Source organism: Pinus tabuliformis, chromosome 1_1 (assembly GCF_031772625.1).
Source record: "Pinus tabuliformis cultivar Carrire ecotype Pingquan chromosome 1_1, CPIR1, whole genome shotgun sequence".
Lineage (NCBI taxonomy): Eukaryota > Viridiplantae > Streptophyta > Pinopsida > Pinales > Pinaceae > Pinus > Pinus tabuliformis.
Window position 1 is genome coordinate 364,230,058 of NC_142297.1, and position 19,933 is coordinate 364,249,990.

Here is a 19,933-nt window from a genome sequence, read left to right on the forward strand (position 1 = left end):
GTACATTTTTACAAATCACCTCAAATAGCCCACCTTATTTTAAGGGAGAGGGTAAAAAAGGTAAATTTAGCCCTTGAAATTAGGACTTACAACCTTCCATTTGCCCATTTTCAAGAATAGGTTTTATTTAAGTGAATCCATTCGCCCATTTTCAAGAGTAGGTTTTATTTAAGTGAATCCTATGGGCCAAATACCATATTTATAAAAGAGGTATGGTAAATTAATAAAAATATAAATAAATGAGAGGTATGGTAAATAAATAAAACATTTTTTATATTTACTCCATAAGTCACCTTATATACATGTAAGGGTGTAAACAAATAAAAATATAAGTAAAGTGGAGGTATGGTAAATAAATAAAACGGCTTTTTATACTTACTCAAAAGGTATGGTAAATAAATAAAAATATAAATAAACTAGACATATCGTAAATAAATAAAACCTCTTTTTATATTTAGTCCATAACCCTCGTTCTATTTATGAAGGCTCAAGAAAGAGGTTTTATTTAAGTGAATCCTATGGGCCAAATGCCATATTTGTAAAAGAGGTATGGTAAATTAATAAAAATATAAATAAACGAGAGGTATGGTAAACAAATAAAACATTTTTTTATATTTACTCCATAAGTCACCTTATATTTCGAGCACTCAAAAAATGGGTTATATTTAGGTGAAACCTATGGCCAAAATACTATGGGACAAATACCATGGACAAGATTGTTATTAATACCATGAAAAAAACCATTATTAACCCTAATATTAGAATTAATAAAAATAAAAATGGCACATGGTATTGACCCATGGTATTCACCAAAATGGCACATGGTATTGACCCATGGTATTCACCTGGAATGTAGCCTATTTAAATGGGGGAATTAAACCATCATGTAGCCTATGCTAAGATTCACTAGGGCTTTACAAAGTTTTATTATTTAGTGAAAGACTCGCCAAGATCTTACAATATTTTATAATTGAGTAAAATATTCGCCAAAAAATTATATATACATATTATATTATTGATAAAATCACCTTCCATTTTTCCTATATACCATGGAGATTCGCCCATTTATTATATTTATAAATTTAGGGGGGGTTCTTAAAATTTTCCCTGCCTGGAGGAGAGAAGATTGTAGGCCGGCGCCTACATACTAGTATCTAAGCTAGTACAAGAGCTAAGAGAAAACTTTGGAGCATTGCAGCAGGTAGCAGCCTGTGTACTAGTAAATGGATCGACTAGTACAAGAGCAAAGGGGGTTGTAGCTCCATACTGGTATAAGTCTGCACTAGTACAAAATATTGTAAAAGGATTTTCTTATTAAGAAGAAGATTGAGATGACTTGCAGCAGGTGGTTTTCTCCCGCATTGGGTTTCCACCTTATATCATGGTGTTCATGTGTGTGACTTATGTGTGATGATCTATTCTACATTACTGCATCTGTTTACTGTTAATGTGGTTAATAATGTTCTAATGCACTCATTGAAGATCAATTAACTAAATCACAAGAAGTTGTGGAAGTAGCATATATGAATCAGAGTTTGGAAATGAAAAAGTTTTATTGACTTGATAATACTAATTCACCCCCCCTCTCAGTATTATTTCCAATAGGTCCACCACTAGGGGCAGCTACTGCAGAGAGGAGGACGGGGAGTCGGACAGGTGTTCCAACCCACATTTTTTGCACATTGGGATCAAATGCCCCTCTAGATTGATGATTATCCTTATAGCAGGATGAACTATCAAGGAGATCCTAACTTGCCACTAAGTGCAAAATATGTGGTATGCAGACATAGCACTGGTAAAACTAGCAAGAAATGTAGGACGAGCCGCAGTGCCTGTGGCTGTAGACTGGGGAACATTGTCATCTTGTCAGGGTCCAAAGGATAGTGTGCTACTCGTTTATCTACACCGTAGATTTGGGGTACTCTTGACTAGAGTTTTTGAGCGTGGATGGCATGAGCTAGATGATTGATACATATATGAGTGTAACAGCCTTCCCTTAGAGTGGTGAGGTATCATGCAACATATGGCGATGGTTGGTCATGTAGTACGTGATATACGTGCGGGTGGGGTAGAGCCTTTCGTGTTTGATCCTTCCGATAGTGACTAGATATGGGGACATGTGGGTCCCTTTAACTTTTATTTTTGTAACATGTTATGGGCATGTCGGATGTATTTAGAGCTATGGGCTCTGAACACTTCTATGATACATAATATGATCATGCATTTTTATATGACGATGATGGTTCACCCTGTGTTTTGTTTATGGTTGTCTATTGTGGTATGCATGTGATAAATGCTAATCTAGAATCTTATTTGCAATGGTATCTACATAGTTATTTTGGGATCTAGGAAATTGACTAAAAGTAATGGTTTCAAATTCACGTACCAACAGCTTAACACCTAGATATTTTCTAAATATGACTTGGTTATGCACATGATACACACCATTTAATTTCATGACAAGTAGCAAGGAATATAAACCAACATGAAGATGAAGGATGCAATGAGAAAGGGAATTGACTAACAAACCTATCACTACATCATATTCGGCCTGGTTATTGGTGGCAGATCTAATGCAGATGTCATTCGAAAGCACTAATGTATGCAAGGGGGTAAAAATGGCCCAGGTTGTCGAGGCTATATTCCTGGAGAAGCGACTTGCACCATCAACATGACCGATATATGGTGTGGATGATGGATCCATCTAAAAGGTGCAAAAGACGATAGATGAGATGATGCATCCTACCTAACTTCATGATAGAAATAAAGACATGCAAATCAAAGAGATAAGCTATGAGAAAATTTTCTTTAGGTAGATTGCATTGGGATTATTAGGAAGGAAATGGCCTTTAGAATCCTCCAAAAAATATTCTCCCTTGCCTATGTGCAAGGGTAATTAGGGGTAGACATAGCTTCCATGATGTCCTCATCAAAATGGAAGATGAGCGGACGAGACGAATATTGACTACATCATGCGGCACGGTACCTAGTGCATCAACCTAAGAAAGAAGGTTCACATACGCATCATATGGAATGGTAGATGACAAGATAGTAGATGAAGGATCTATGTATGTTGAGACCTGGGATTCTGTTGAAAGAGGTTGAATAGAAGCGTGCTCAAAAACCTCAGAAAGGATTCCCTACGAGGAACTCAAGGATGATGACACGTAAAGGATATGGCCCGTCATGTCCGTCATCTCGACATCTAGGGAAGGGATCATGATGGTGGGATCGGACTCCCCCTATTCTGTTTTACTATTGGTACAAAAATCCCTAGGAAGAGGAGAAGGTGATCCATTATGAGTGGTCTCGTATTCACAAAGTGCCTTAAGGAAATCACAAAAATTGTTGAGATGAGGGCAACAATGGGAGTAGTCACCATGATGATCACATAGGGCACAAGGGTGATTTTTTCATAACATTCCGAGTTTCTTGGGCGGACCTAGTAAGTTAACATGGAATTTAGGGATATTTTTCTCAGGGAACGTTTCATGAACCAAAGGTTTGAGATGAGGAAGCTCAGGACAATTATTGGTCGCGTGCCCCACAACTTTACACAAAGCGCACAGAGGTGATGACTTTGGGGCCTTAGGGACTGGAGGAGGTTGGGGAGCCTTGTCCTTAGGTTCTTTCCTCTTAGCTTTTCCCCATGTCCAGATGCTTTCACAACAGGAGTGGGTTTCTCTTGAGGTTGTGATGGAACTAAAGTAGTGGTAGGGGCTATAGGGACCAGTTGAACCAGGGTTAGAGCACGATAAGGTCTTACCTGACAAAGAAGAATGCTTACAGGGGGATCAATATACCATAGGGGGATCCCTAAAGCCATGTTAGGAAGGACGAACGAAGCCATGACAGGGACATAAAATATTGCGGGAGGGGGAAATAAGAAAGGTATCTGGCTTGCAAGGTAATGTCCCAGTGAAACAACTCTTGGATGGTTGAGACCTGGAGCCACAATTCCTAGGGGAAGATAGGAGAGGCACCCATAAATGGAGGAGGGCTCGGTTGGGATGGTAACCGCATAGTGCAGAGGAGCTCGTTGTGGATCGAATGTACCAGACTAATTTAGGACAACCAGTGACACTGAAATATTTAGGCTCTAAGATGAGAGGGGGAGGACCAAGGAAAGAACCCAACAATGAGGAATCTTTATAGAGTCTGGCTGAAACATCAGTGAGAGGAGTTGAATACTTCTTATCTAAAACTAATGAGATAATGGACTCGAGGGACGTCACGGATGTTGGCTCGCAGTAAGTCAACTGATCAATGGTAACGATCTTCCCTTCATGGAGGAAGCACATCTTGTGGAAAACTGTAGATGCGACATCTGACATGGCATATGCGTAACTACGAGAAAAGAGAATGTTGTTATCTAAAGGGGCATCAATAACCCCAATATCTACAAGGAGAGTCTTGCCCACAAGGGTCACCAGATAGTTGCAGTACATGCTAAGAGGCTAGAAAGACTGTTTGTCCCAAGCATACAAAGTGATGGTGGAGTGGGACAACTCAGATGACTAAAGTTTTTTCCAAATGGTAGCAGAAATCACGAAGGTGGACGCACCATCATCAGTAATGCATCGGGAGATGATGACATTACAGACTCGGACTAGTACCTAGAAAGCAACAGAGCAAGGCATTTGGGGATGTTTTGATGTATCAATTGGGAAGACAATCAAACAATCATCAGAAAGATCTACTATGCCCAAAGAAGTTATTAGATCTTTCTTTTGATATCGGCATGACTGGAGTACATCCAGCATCGACATGGTAGCAGGTGACTGTGCCAAGTCATCTACTATACTGTATGTATGAGCAACTCAGTTAGAAGCCATGTTATGGTGTAATGGTCCCTTTAGGATCTTGGGAATTGCCTCAGCTTTAGGTTGAGGGATCTGATATGGAACATTTCATGTCATAAAAGGTTCAGTAGAATATTTGGCTTTGGAATCAGTGGTGGACGAAGTTGATGGCTTTTAATATTGACGCGATCAAGTTTACAAGTTGATATCAGAGGGATTAACCTCATCAGAGCTCATCATGAGGATCTGGTAGTCACCAAGACTAGAAGGTTGGGGAGGTTGGGCTACTTGATCTGGGTGAGGTTGAGAAGAAACAAATCCTTGTTGAGGGAAAGGATTTGTAAGCACTTTCAGTTGAGACGGCACAGGATTATGAGGAAATTGTTGGCCTCTAGAAGCTGCTTGAGCTTCCCACATTTGGCGCATTTGGGGTAAGATAGCACACTAATGTGTATAACGGCCATGTACACCACAACATGCATAAGGCTTGTTCCTACGAATAGCCTTGTTTTTCTTAGGTTGGCTTCCCTGTTGCTAGTTGTTGGTGTTAGGCTAGTTCCCCTGGGATTCACTAGGTTGATAACCTTGATTACCCTAGTTACCCTTGTTACCACTGTTACCCTTCCCCTTATTATTTTTCTTAAAATTTTGGGGATTGGTTGCACTCTGTTGTACAAACGCTTGACCCTAAGGGGGCAGTAGCTATGGGGGTTGAGGATGCATGGGAGGTTGCGGTGTTAATGCTTGAGGGGCTAGAGTGCTCAATTGTTCATAAGGAGGAGAAATAGTTTGGTAGATAGGTTGGAGCCCTGAAAACATGTTGCTAGCAGGAGGGGCATAAGTGTTGTAGGAATTGGTGCCCCCCTATGGATGGCCATTTCTTTGTTGAGTATATGGGGAAGGATGTGAAGGGGTTCCAACGTTACCGTCAGCAACGTGAGGAAAAGGGGACGCGGAATCTTTTCAAATGGGTGCTAAAAGGATCCTGAGAAGCCAATATAGATAGACATTGTATTCAAAGTGTGGGGCACGACATGTGCTCCTCCTTCTATGCCACTCTTGAACATGGTCGGAAAGGTGAGTGGCAGAGGACTGACGAAATGAGGTCATTATCTTTTTACCAGTGTTATATCGGAAAGGTAGCTAGAAATATGAGAGGAAAAATTTAGCACGCATCACAAAAATGGAATGAAATGTGGCGGGCTAGTCTACATACCATTTTTTAGCATCTCTAGTGAGCGTGCATTGGAATAGCCGAAAACAAATGAAGTCATAAGTAATGGAGTTGGATGAACACCACATGTGGAAGGAGTGAACATGATCAGTAGGTGTATTGGGTCGTTTATCAAATGGCTAAAATCGAGGAGACTTAAGCCAGCCATAAAAGGGAGTATGGGAGTTTTCTGAACGGTTCATGAGATTGCTCCTCTAGATGTGATCATTAGGGTAGAACTAGAGCCAACAGTAGGTTGGGTTCCTACACCAGCTATTCGTCCAAACATGGTGATAATATGTGGTGAAGGAGGCTCGAAATCAGATGAACCAGGAGAAGAGTCGGTATGGGGACTCAGAGGGCTATGAATTCGAACCCAGTGGGGAGGAGTAATATGCCCAAGTGGAAAATGGGGATGAAGCTATAAGTGTCTTTGTGACAAATGCCTCTGTGGCACAATGGTGGTAAGACACATGTGACATGAAAATGGTGAAGGAAGATCAACAATATGACTTTGTCTCGATGAGGGGAGATAAATTTATTATGTTCAATCTTGGCTTGGGGGTGTAAACCAACCGCCCATCGCTTAAGGTGTGCTTGTGTGTGCAAGTGTATTTATTGATTAAGCCCAAATCGTGTTTATCAAAAAGAAAAAATATTGTTGAAAATAAACTAAAATTAACAACAGTAAATGAACAACAAAACCATTAAATAACCCCACCGAAACTGAATTTGCAAACACTGTGTTGGTTGGTGGTGAAATCGACTGAAAACACACTAAAAGGTTCAAGGGATCTAAGTTTCAGTGTGACTGGAATGTAATGACACTAGGCTACTGGAAAGTGGTGCATCAACAACAAAAAACCAAAGAGGAAGATCGCTACAAAAAGATAGGAAGATGGGTGTAAATCCCGGGGAAACCGATGGGACCCTAAGGCCAATGACCAAACAAGGTTTAATATGAAACCATGGATGCAAACAACTTATCTTTGGAGATCTGAAAGAAAAGGGTAGAGATCTCGAAAATATGGCTGAAAGTGCTGGGGAAACTCAAACTTCTTACTCAGCTAAACTCCTCCTATAAAGCTGGAAGCATACTAGAAGCCCTAAGGGGATAAATTCCACTTTGACAAGTAAATCGGAGTAGATCAAGGCCTAAGTAGCATGAGACAGAGGTCAAACAACCCAACACACAAATCTCGACAAAACCCAGAAACTGATCTGATAAAAACTCGGAAACTGTAAAATCGTAGGTACTAACCTATTTTTAGGGGGGATCATAGTTTTTGGGGTGAAATATGCACTCTAGACTTGAGATTGCGCTTTTTGGGCTAAAAAGTGTGATTTTTTATCCTTGATTCCTGGTCGGAAAATATCAGAGAAACTACCGTCTCTATCGCAACTCGTTCCTGTGACCTGCAGAAAAGACCAAAAAACTTGCAGAAGTTAGAAATTTGACATATCTAGGGTTAGAAAGCCAGTAAATAACATTAAGATTCTGAACAAATAAGAAACCCTAACTTGAAAACTGAAGGTCACCCAAGTTTCTGGATCTTAAGTAAAAAACCAATGGAGTTGCCAATTTTGTTGTAGTGTTTTCATCTCAAAGATGTACGAAGAAAACCCACTTAAGACTGTGGATGACAAACAGTATGAACAATATAAATGGCTACTAAACATTGTAGATTTGCAGCAAATGATAGAAACAAAACCTAGCAAAGTCCTGACCTATGACACAATCATAGTTAAACAACAAAAAGAAATAGTAATAATTCCAATCATCCAATGGAAACTAGATATACAAAGAATATATTTTATTATAACACGTGTGAAGGGAACAAATAAATTTTACCAGTCCCCCTCTGTGGGATGGGTTCTTGTCTATCCTAAAACATTTTCAGCTTGTGTAGAGTCTCTCTCCTCTATAATGTGAAAACACAACAAATAAAATGTTTGAGCTTAATGGGAACTCAAATGGCAGAGAAATGGTGTGTGACAATGAAAATAATAAGAGTTACAGTGATGAGTGCAACAACAAAAATAATCGAAAGTGAATAATGAATGGAAAACCCCTCTATTTATAACAAAATATTGAGTTATCCTCGAATAATGAGCAATAATAAAATATTATTAACCCCATTTTTGGGATAACCACTTGGAATATTTTATTATATTTGGTTAGGAGGGAAAACGTATTTAAACTTTTATTTAAAAATAATAAATAAATAAATGATTTATTTATCATCTCAAGAAATTGGCTAAGGAATAATAAATAAGTAATGATTTATTTAATTATTCCTAATTGACAAGGAATAATAATTAATGAGTGATTAATTAATTATTCCTAGAGAAAAATAAGATAATTAATAATTTATCTTTTGATTTTTCATAATTGGGTCAAATATGACAAGGAATAATATTTAAACAATGATTTAATTAATTATTCCTAGAAGAAAATAAAATAAATAGTGATTTATTTAATTATTCTTCATGGGTTTAATTATAAATTACTTAACAAAGGTGGTTTATTAAGTAATTTCTCACAATGAAAGCAATTTTACTATGGTAAAATTGGCTTTACATGGTGTACTTTGATCCATCTAGTAAATTAGGCTAGATGATCAATTTTTGGTGATAACACTTTCATCAAAGGGCAGTGAGTTAAACAAGGAGAGAGGGCGGAATATTTTTTCTTTAGCAAGTGAATCTGAGGGCCATTGAGGATAGAACCAAAAGCCATAGGCATAGATTGCATCAAAACACTCTACCGAGATTGTTGAGCCATGGATCAAGTCAAGAATGGTCTGATCCACCATTTCACCTTCTGGGAGGCACCTCATCACGAAAGGGAGTATTCAAATCACTAGAGCAAGGAGGTCGACCAAAAATCGCGCAGACCCATCGAATCAATCGCATGGGACTATACCACTGACAAAAGGGAATTCGAGGCACTCATAACCAAACAGTCGCCTTACTGATCTGAAGGGTGATGTTTCTCAGTAGCAATCGAGGTCGCAAGGAGGGTAATTTTGTGTGTTAAAATGAACACCGATCCATCTAATGAGTAGAGGTGTTAGATTGCTTTCAGCCTTTGATTCGTTTCAATGGAAGGCAAAAGGGAGTATGAGCATTGCATGTTGATTAGTTGATATAGCCTAAGCATTGGTTGCATTACCAAAACACTATCACAACAATTGTCTGAGCAGAGAAAGGAGTTGAGCGTCCCCATATCTGTTCCAGGTGAAAGGAAGTGGACATAGCCTGGGTGTTGCACTGTCACCACAACCCTCTAAGTGTAGGAAGGAGCCAAGCAAGTTTCATAAGCTTTGGTTCTGGCATTGACCATCGATTCATTACGGGAGCCAAAGTTGTCATCACTCTTAATAGCAGAGACAAGATTATTTTTACAGTAGGGTCGGTCAGGGAGCCAACCATGGTCCTCTTCAGGTGCACGCCAAAGTATTTGTTTTATTACATTAGATAAATTGATCTCGCTACATCAAGATCACTCACACATTAGTCATAGAGGCAAAGAAACTGTGTTTTTGTGGAATCATGTAAATTATATTTCATCAAAAGATTTCGTGGTGGGTCACTATAATTAAATAAGGTAATCCTATGTCTTTTTTTGTTATATAGTATGTTGCATTATGTGGTTGGATTGGTGTAGAGGTTTATCATTGTTGAATATAGTCTTATGCCTATACATTTGAAACCTCTAACATCAAATTTAATGTCGCACATGATCCACTGATCACTCACAAGGGCATAATTATTTGGTCCACAGACTCTTGATTAGCATACGAAGATCCAAGTCTTTACCTAAAAATTGATTCTCTTTCCATCTAGACAGATTTTCTGCTCAAAAATATCAGTGTGGAAGCATGAAATATGGCGGGTTATGGAATAAACCATATTTATAGTTTTGAAAATTTTGATTGGTTTTAGCATTTGACAAGGGGTTTGTCAAATTTTGGAGCTTAACGATAGAAAGGAGATTTTGTGTTAAAAAAAAAGGGGGAATAGGAAAGGAAGGAGGTGGTACAATCATCTTATTATTACCAATCAAATTTGTATTTACCTTATCTTGGGGTGAAAACCATTGAAGAATTAGTGTATTCATGCTTTGGTATGAGGGGAGATGGGACTTTCCCTAGAAAACACTCATAAAATTTTGAACAAAATTCTAGATAAAATAAAAGAAGCATGGAGCCTTTTCTTAGCAATACCACTTTATAATAGAATAACAAGTCTTTCTCAAAAATGGTCTATGCCATTACGCAACAAAAATTCCCATGGGAAGTGAAGCAAGGACAAGGAAGAGGAGCTAAGTTCTTCGCACTTGGATCTTAATTGCAACGAACAAAGTCAACCATAGACCTTCAGAAATTGGAGGAATTAGGCACATGGGTCTATTATTATAAGGCCATGATCACATATGCAAGATACTAAGATGTAAATTGTTGACCATTTGGAGGAAGGACCATAGGGATCCTAAGATCTAGTCGAGAATTTTGTCATGAAAAACATAAAATTACTCAAAAGGGTGCTCACTATGAAGGAGTTGATAAAGATTGATGGAGGAAGCAAGAACAAAATACGCATCAATAATGAACTAAGGATGAGAGGACTATGCTTTATCTGTAAGGGACCTTGGGCCCTTAACCATTCATGTCCAGGTGATAAGAGGAAACAAGGGCAGATCATGAAGATTCATCCATAGTTGGTTTCGCCATTTTTTGGAAGAGAACCTATGAAGGATCCAAGTAGTTAAGTATAAATGGTTAGCAACAACACCATGTCTTGCAGAGAAACTTATAGGACAGGTCGATGATAATCAATCAACTCGACAAAGTAAATCAGGAAAGGAAGGAGGGAATTCTGATGATGAGGTAGTTGAGTCTATAGATATCTAGGAGAACATCCATAAAGAGTATGGACAATCAGGTATAGATAACAGTCCACCAATACATCCACATTTGACAATCAAAGAGGGTGGACAACTTATCCCCACATGTGAAAAAGGCTAGGAAGAAGACATTCTAGGAGAACCAAATCAAGAGCCAATAATAATAAACTGACATGATGAGCATGATCATGCAGGTTATCATGACAAATATAGTATGCAGGATAAGCCACTTTTGGAGGGTCAAAGAAAGGTTCAAGTTAAAGTTGTGGTCATGGGGCATCCAGTGCAGTCAAATATAGAGACATTTTGTAGGGCACAAGAATTTCTAGTAGAGGACATTTGGGAGAGGATCATGCATTTCAAGATAGATCTTACGATGTTGAAGTAGAGAGTCGAGGTAGCCTGAGACACTGTCTTACAGAAGAATAGAAAATTTGAGAACCTCGTAGGGGTATGTGTTGAATCAATGACCCAATTGTCTAGTGTTGAGGAACGACTCAAGTCCCTCACAAGGCAGGAAGAGGAGTACATTTGGGAGTTGTAGAGCAGCCCTCTACAAGAGTACATAGATAAGGCTTATAGCTCTACCAACCTGCCATTATACATTGGGGATAGCAAGGAAGAGTTTTAAAAATGGATCATGATGGGTGATCGGGGGGAGTAACATGAGTTGAACATTAGGCAACATCAGCATGGTAGATTTATTCCATGTGCACGGATTCATGCATTATATACTTCCCACGAGATGGATTTACAAGAGATTATGAGTTGGAACTCTATTGATGGGATACTCTTAGCCAAGGGCATATTGCAACTTGGGCCCTCAACCACAAGTAATGATGGAGGGCTAAGGTGGTGTCATAACCAACATGTCCTAGGACTTAGGTGGCATTGGGATCTAGGAGAATCCATTGGGGGTAGGATTGACCAAAGGATTGTTTTGGATTCAGGTATCGAAGGATCCATTCATGATCATTTAGAATGGAGGCATGGAATAACACATTGGGTTGTATGGGATCTTCGCATCAATATACAAATGCTTCTTTTGTGGATAGAAGTGGATTACCTGAGGGCAAACAATCTTTGGGCAGGAGGATTTGTAACATATATATATTTGGATATGGTCAAAATGGATGGAATCTTCCCATGGTATTTAATGTGGAAGTTGCCCACGGAATTGGCCGATGGTATTTGCCTTTGTTTTTCAAAGGAAAACAATAAAATAAAGTTTCTAAAGAGTCAATCAAGCCTATAAAAGGGGATAGGAGAGTTATTTATCTATTTGGCTTTTGTTGTGAACTTGGCAAGGCTAGTTCTAGTTGATCCTAGGTATGAAAACCCATGGGAGTAATTTGTGTAGTGGATCCATCTAGGATCTATGATTGTGCTTCAATATATTTAATTTCTTTGTTGATGGGTGGCCATACATGCCAAGGCACGACCTTTAGTAGGTCTTGTGTGGGCATGTAATTTTCTATTTATTTACATAAAGAAGAGGCTACATTCTTATATCTTTATTGTGTTAGGTGTTTTTAGTGCAGGAATTTCATTAGAACACCTAGAGTGTACCATATCTCATTAATATTTTGTTGTTGGGGTATTACAGGATCCAATCATGCAATATTTGCATGTTAGTGGGGCCCTATAAGCGAAGTAGACTTTCTTCATGGTTTTTCTAATATTTTGACAAAATTATCACCATTCAACAATGGGGTTAAGGTCCATTGCAATTTATTCTTTTTAAATGAAATAGTCAATGAACACTACTTCCGTAATTAAGGATAATTTGTATAAGTTAAAAATATAGATCCAAATATGCATATACCAAATAAATGCCTAACATGCATGCATATAAGCGTAGTAGTTATATTTCTCGTAACGTGTTTTTAATAGGGGATTAGCCAAAAAATATATTCCATCATTCCCAACATAGCTTCATCTACAATATCCTAGTACGAAAGAAATAACGAAAATTGCTTCTCTTGAAGACTTTGAGAAGACGGAAACTTTGAAAGGAAAGACAATTTCTAGAGGAGCGACTGATTTTAGGAGGTAATGAGACAATGGGTGTTTTACCTGAATTGTTATTAGAGTTTTAAATATTGTGACGAGTGATTTTCATTGTTTTTAAGTATTTTTAGAAAGTATTGACATCTTGAAAATAAAAATAGAGATGTAGTTAGAGTAAAAATAATTGGGAAACAATCATGAGATGTCATGGCTTATTGAGGAGGACATCATAGTTTGCTTAGAAAGATTTTTGAGTTTAGCACACTGATAAACAAATTCTAAAAAATGGTATTTTGGACAATAGCTTGCCACAGCCACAATTAGTGGTGTCTACGAGGAGTTATGGCCACAATGCGTGGGTGTCTAAGAAGAATAACTCCTTTGAAATAGTACAGTGAGTAGTTGTCTTTTTAAAAATCTATGTACATTATTTTTAATGCGAGGACAATAGCTTGGCAAGGCCACAATAAGTGGGTGTCTAAGAGAAGTTATGCCCACAATTCATGGGTGTTTAAGAAGAATAACTCCACTGAAATATTACAGTGACTAGTTATCTCTTTAAAAGTCCGTGTACATTATTTTTAATGCAAGGACAATAGCTTGGGAAGGTCACAATAAGTATGAACCCTATTAAAGGATAAAGACTCCCCATTGAGATGTATCGAGTCTTATTTTGTAATCGAGCTCTGCTCTGTTGGAGGTTGCCCGCTCGAAGAGGCAAGTGAACACTGCTTTCATCTCTTAATAATAAAATACTTGTTTTTTTTCTCATTTTGTTCTACGTTCTGGGTTGTATTTCTTTGTGTATTTGGTATTCTGGAATTTCTCATAGGTCAAGAGCATAACAATTTATGAGTGGTACATGGAGACTTTTCCAGTGGTTTTTAAAACTACCATTCTCCTTCAACATACCATGTGTAGTTCAACAAGTGCAAGGATATGTTATGATTGTGACACCTTGCTAATCTTTGAAATATCTTGCAACCTTTTCTTTGCAAAGTATACATGAATTTGATCATCCCATCACATATTTCTTTCTATAATCCTTGGATTTACTTCCAACATGTGAATAGATTTTATTGAGACTTGTATATTAAAGATGCCAACTATTGACATGATTTTAATGGTGTCTTGTGCTAATAATTACAAATCATGAATAAGCTTACATAATACAATGCCCTAATTTGTGGATGAGATCATCAAGGCTACCTTTATTCATTAAATGAATATAGTACTCTGGATGATCCGAGTCATGATTTTCCAAACAATAATCACAAAAAGTTAAAAATGTACCTTATCTTTAAAAACTAAAAATATTTACATTTTTCACTTTAATGAGAACAAAGATTGTTTTCAAAAATATTTACATTTTTCACTCTAATAATAACAAAGATTTCAATTTTTTTTCTGCCCAAGCAAAATAACTCTGCCCCTTTGCGCATGAAGAAATCCAAGAAGAACTTCTCTGTCACATTGCGCATGTAGAAATAATGGCAAGAGCTAACCAGCCTACCATAGGGCATTAAATGCCTCTATGGTGGTTGGTTACATGCATACTTCATATCCTGATTTGACGTAAAGGACAGTTGTATGAATGGCATGCCCATACCTCCATAGCATATGGTATTGTGATCAAATAAAATTTTATAATGGTAATCATGTATTTTCTAGCATCCTAATTTTCTGACTCCGTGGCTCTGACTCCAAATGTCATAGTCCCACCATAATTAATGTAAATGGTCCCGCCAAAAATTTTCGAAGATTTTGAAATTAAATGTCCGCCCTTTGCTGTTGGTTCAGGGTAGTGCCTAAGCAACAGTTCATCAAACGCAAGAAGCAGAGCAATGATGAAGGTCGCAAGATCTATAACCTGAATCTGTCTATGCCCTCCACCAGCAGAAGCGTATTGACAGAGCAAGCCTTGGCTCCCTGATGCTTCCAGCCCCGAGTTACGACCGAAAATTTCCCAACGAGACATGGAAATTATAACGAGGATCTGGCTATGGAATTCTGGGAAAAGGGATGGGTAAGGAGTGGGGTGGTGTGCTTGGAGTGGTGTCATTCCATGGAATTACACGCTGCAGTGGAGGTGGAATTTCTAGGGATTACTTGTCATTAAGTTATGAGAAGTTGGACACATCTCACTGGGCATGAACTCTTATTTAAATCATGTTTGAGGAAGTCATTGATTCTAACCCTTATTAACTCTTGCAGCAAAAATAAAAATCAGTAGACTCCTTAACATTAAAGAATGGTAGATTTTTATGGTCAATTAATATCCATGCTCGGCAACTTGTAAATCCATGTCAAGCATGTCGTTTGAAATGGAAATAGGATCTATGGCCATCAAAGTTTCCGTGTAAAATTGTACAGCTGTAATGTATTCGTTTTGGAAGTTTCTTAGAATTTTTAAAGTTTTTTTCACCATATTTTTCAAGGGATTTAAATTCTAGAGAATACTATAAAATGTGCAAAGCCATAATCTTTGTACAAGTTTATTGCAAAAACCAGAAGTGAGTAAGCCCAGTGATGTGTTTACAATATGAGCCCAAATATGTTATTTATGTCAATATGAGCCATTTTCTTTCAATTATGAAGTATTTTATTTTAGTTTAGTGTCACTCATTGACCTGCTAGTAGGTTTTTCAAGGTGTTAAATATATTTGTGTATTCAAAAGTACAATTTTTAAAACAAATAATTTCAATTTTCTTTGAAATTATATTGTTGGATTATGGTTATTAGTTAGACGACATTTTTTCATTTTTGCATGATTTTCATATCAAGCTTTAGAAATCAGTACACAAATATCTAAAATTCATGCATGAATATTGCAACCATATCTATATATTGTGTAAAGGTTGCAATAAGACCTTCAAGTTATGGTTCAATCAAATGTTTGATTTTTTTTTGAATAATATTGAGAAATAAATATTTATTAAATTCAAAGTTAAATATTATAAGTTGCATCGTTTAATACTAAAGTAAAAGTGGGAAACACAAGATGGTTAAAAGAATTAACAAAACAACAAACATAATAATATATTTACAACACATTTAAGAAGATTATTTGATGTTGTTGTTTAATTTTCTTAGGCATGTGATTCTTAAGGTAACCTGCTTTTGTTTTCTTGACATAATATGCCACATAGTAGTGCATATTAATGTTTGCAATTAAGGTCAAAGTGATGACTTTGTTATTTTTTTGATTATATATTATGTAACTTTTAATGTAGCGTGACATATTATATTATGATATAATTAGGGGTATTAATTAAATGTATATGAAAGTAATTCCACAAATAAATTTATTGGTCTATCCATCTCAACACCATGTCAAACCACATATTGGAATTGTGCAGGCCTATTTTAAAAGGTTTCTCAGGAGAATAATAAATCCTAAACCTAACCATAACTCTGCATTATATTCATGATTGAAAAAAGGAGATTGGGTTCACTTCTTTGGTATCATTAATGTTTCACATATTGAGTAATGTAAAAAGAGTGATATAATAAGTAGAGGAGGAAAGGTTACCTATGGGAGATTGTAGCATATTATAGTTCAACAAATCCATGGTATTTTGATTGCCCTATATTTTTAACTTTATTAGTGTCACAACCCCATGGGCTCCACAAGGTTACATAGTGTGCTTAGTGCATTGTGTTCCCTTGAGTGTGCAACACTAACATGTTTCACAACTGCCTAATGTAACATAATGTTAGTCCACCTAGAATATGCCTGACAATATATTACCCTTGTTAACTTCTATATTATTATATTACAAAATCACCAATACAGAACATTAATCATATGGTTACATCTTCCACATAGCATGATTTAAATTGCAACATTAAACCATCCACATAAATCATATATATGCACACAAGTCATATAGGGGGAAGGTCTTCTAACATTATCATTATATAAAAATCACAGGTTTCAATGACTTGATACAATGGCTCTGTCCTCATACAAATGCAATGTCAAAACTAAAAAACATAAGCCGGAAATCCCTTCACTTGACTAACCACCCTACTTAGGTGCCCTCTACCCGACCACACCTTGTTTTCTTTCATCTTCTTTAGCTCACTCAAGGGTCTATATTCCTAATGCATACTCACCCAAGCTTCCTTCTTCATCCTCAACTTCGAATTTTTCTTTGGACTCCTTCTTCATCTATCTTCATGACTTGTGACTTTCGAGTTGTGTCCTCTATCATATGCTCTCTTTCATATTTATATGACCTCAATTTGGTTCAATTGAGCCTACAACCCTTCACCTTCAATTAGGTCTTTGTTGAAGAATATAGGGCAATTAGTGATAATAGGATTCTTATAGACTTGATAACAATTTGTGCAACACCTTATTTTTTTTCCAGTTCTTCTTCTTAGCTTGATCTTCTTCTTATTATTAGTGTATGTGTGTTTACTTCATCAAACTTCTACCAAAACATAAGAAACAAGAACACAAGATATTGGCAATCTATTGTGGAAAAAAATCTCTCTCTTAGAGAGGAAAACCCTTTCGTAAATTTCTCTTATTGAAGCATCTATTGATCAATACCAAACTCTAGACCCTTGACAAGAATATCCTCCAAGCACAAGTCAAGTCCTTATCCTTGTTTTTTCGGCACTTCATCCTCCTTCTTCTAGCACTTCGTTCTTCTACTGGCAACTGATAACCAAGACTACTATTAGCTATTGGTAGAAGAACGAAGTGTTGGAGAAAGAAGAACGAAGTGCTAGAAGAAGGAGGATGAAGTTCCGGAAAAGGAAGGACAAAGACTTGACTTGTTCTTGGAGGATATTCCTGTCAAGGGTCTAGGGTTTGGTATTGATCAATAGAAGCTACAAAAGGGTTTTCCTCTCTAAGAGAGAAAGATTTTTCCCTAACAGAGAGTCAATATCTTGTGTTCTTATTTCTTGTGTTTTGGTAGCAGTTTGAAGAAGTAAACACACATACACTAATAATAAGAAGAAGATCAAGCTAATAAGAAGCACTGGAAAAAAAATGTGTTTCACAAATTGTTATCAAGTCTAGAAGAATTCTATTATCACTAATTGTCCTAGATTCTTCAACACGGACCTAACTGAAGGTGAAGGGTTGTAGGCTCAAGTGAACCAAACTGAGGTCATATAAATATGCAAGAGAGCATATGATGGAGGACACAACTCGAAAGTCACAAGTCATGAAGAGAGATGAAGAAGAAGTGCAAAGAAAAATTTGAAGTTGAGGATGAAGAAAGAAGCTCAGGTGAGTCTGCATTAGGATAGGCCCTTAAGTGAGCTAAGGAAGACGAACCAAAATAGGGTGTCGTTGGGTAAAGGGAACCTAAGTAGGGTGTTAATTTGAGTGTAGGGATTTCTGGCTTATGTTTTTTAGTTTTGACATTGCATTCGTATGAGGACAAAGCCATTGTCTCATGTCATTGAAAACTTGTGATTTTTATATAAAGAGAATGTTAGAAGACCCTTCCCCTATATGATTTGTGTGCATATATATGATTTATGTGGTTAGTTTACTGTTGCAAATTAAATCATTCTATGTGTTATTGTTGAAAATAGCAACAAGAAATGCTAAAAATAGAAGTGCTAAAAATAGCACTGCTATAAATAGCAGTTTGGGTACGAGTGTTGGATTAAGCAACAGGGAATGAAAAATAGAAGTGCTAAAAATAGCACTGCTATAAATAGCAGTTTGGGTAATGTTGGGTGTGGAGCATGATTATTTATAGGTCTTTGTTTTAGCTGGATGTATACCCCAGGAAGATTGTACACCCCACCACGTGGGGGGGTGCTGGGGGGGGGTAATCCCCCCCAGCTGGGGGGTCTGAGGGCCAGCGGTCCCTCAGTGGGGGTTTCAAGGGCAGCACCCTAGAAGCTAAAAATAGATGTAAAATTGCCTTGTAAAAGTATAGTAATTTCTAGTCAATCTAGACCGTTCATTAAGCAGATGATCTGACGATAGAGTTTATGTTTAATTTAGGGTTTTTTGCCCTAGAAGGCAAACCCTATCTTTGTATGAAGGCATTGTATTGAGGCTATGTGATATATGTGTATTCTCATAGCGAGAAATAGTGAGATGGGACAGTGAGAGAAAATAGAGGATATTACAGTGGATCTACTGTAGAGTTGTGTCTCTTCATTTTGCTGGATAATAGAAAGGAAGGACTTGCTGTTCGAGATGGAAGTAGCCCAAATTGAGTGAACCACATATATCTATGTCTCTCTTGTTTTATGTGTTTTTTGTGTTTATATTTCTGCAATATTTTATGTGTTCCATTGCTCTGTAATATATAAATCTCTAAAAATAGAAGTGCTAAAAATAGAACTACTATAAATAGCAGTTTGGGTACCAATGTTAGATTGAGCAACAGGGAATGAAAAATAGAAGTGCTAAAAATAGCACTGCTATAAATATAAATTTGGGTACCAGTGCTGGATTGAGCAAGAGGGAATGAAAAATGGAAGTGCTAAAAATAACATTCTATTTTTAGTAGTTCGAGATGGATTCCAATTTTAGTCAGTTCCTAGACTAAAATAGGAAGTAAAATTCGAATTTGAACTTAACAGTTGTTTGAAAATAAATTAATTAATTCACCATGAGTTAATCAGTTGTGAAAAATCAAACATGAAGTCTATGTGAGGACATGCAATAGTTTCTCTATTAATTGAGGAATTTATCCATCAGTTAAAGAGATAAGGATGAGTTCTAATTTGATTTGTAATTAGTTGGCTCAGTTAACTAAGTCAAGTCTAGTTAGATTGATTTAAACAATTTGTTTAAATTAATGTAAGTTTAGTTAGTTAATGCTTGCATGCATGTAACTACTGCACTTCAGATAGCTAAGTATTCTCTCATAAATAACTCACGCATGTCAGTTCAGACAGAGACCTAGTTGAGATCAAAGGAGGGACAATGTACTATCAATTGGATGGATTTTTCCTCTAAAGGAAACTCATCCATGCAGAAGGATTTATCTCCTTCAGGATTGCACTGC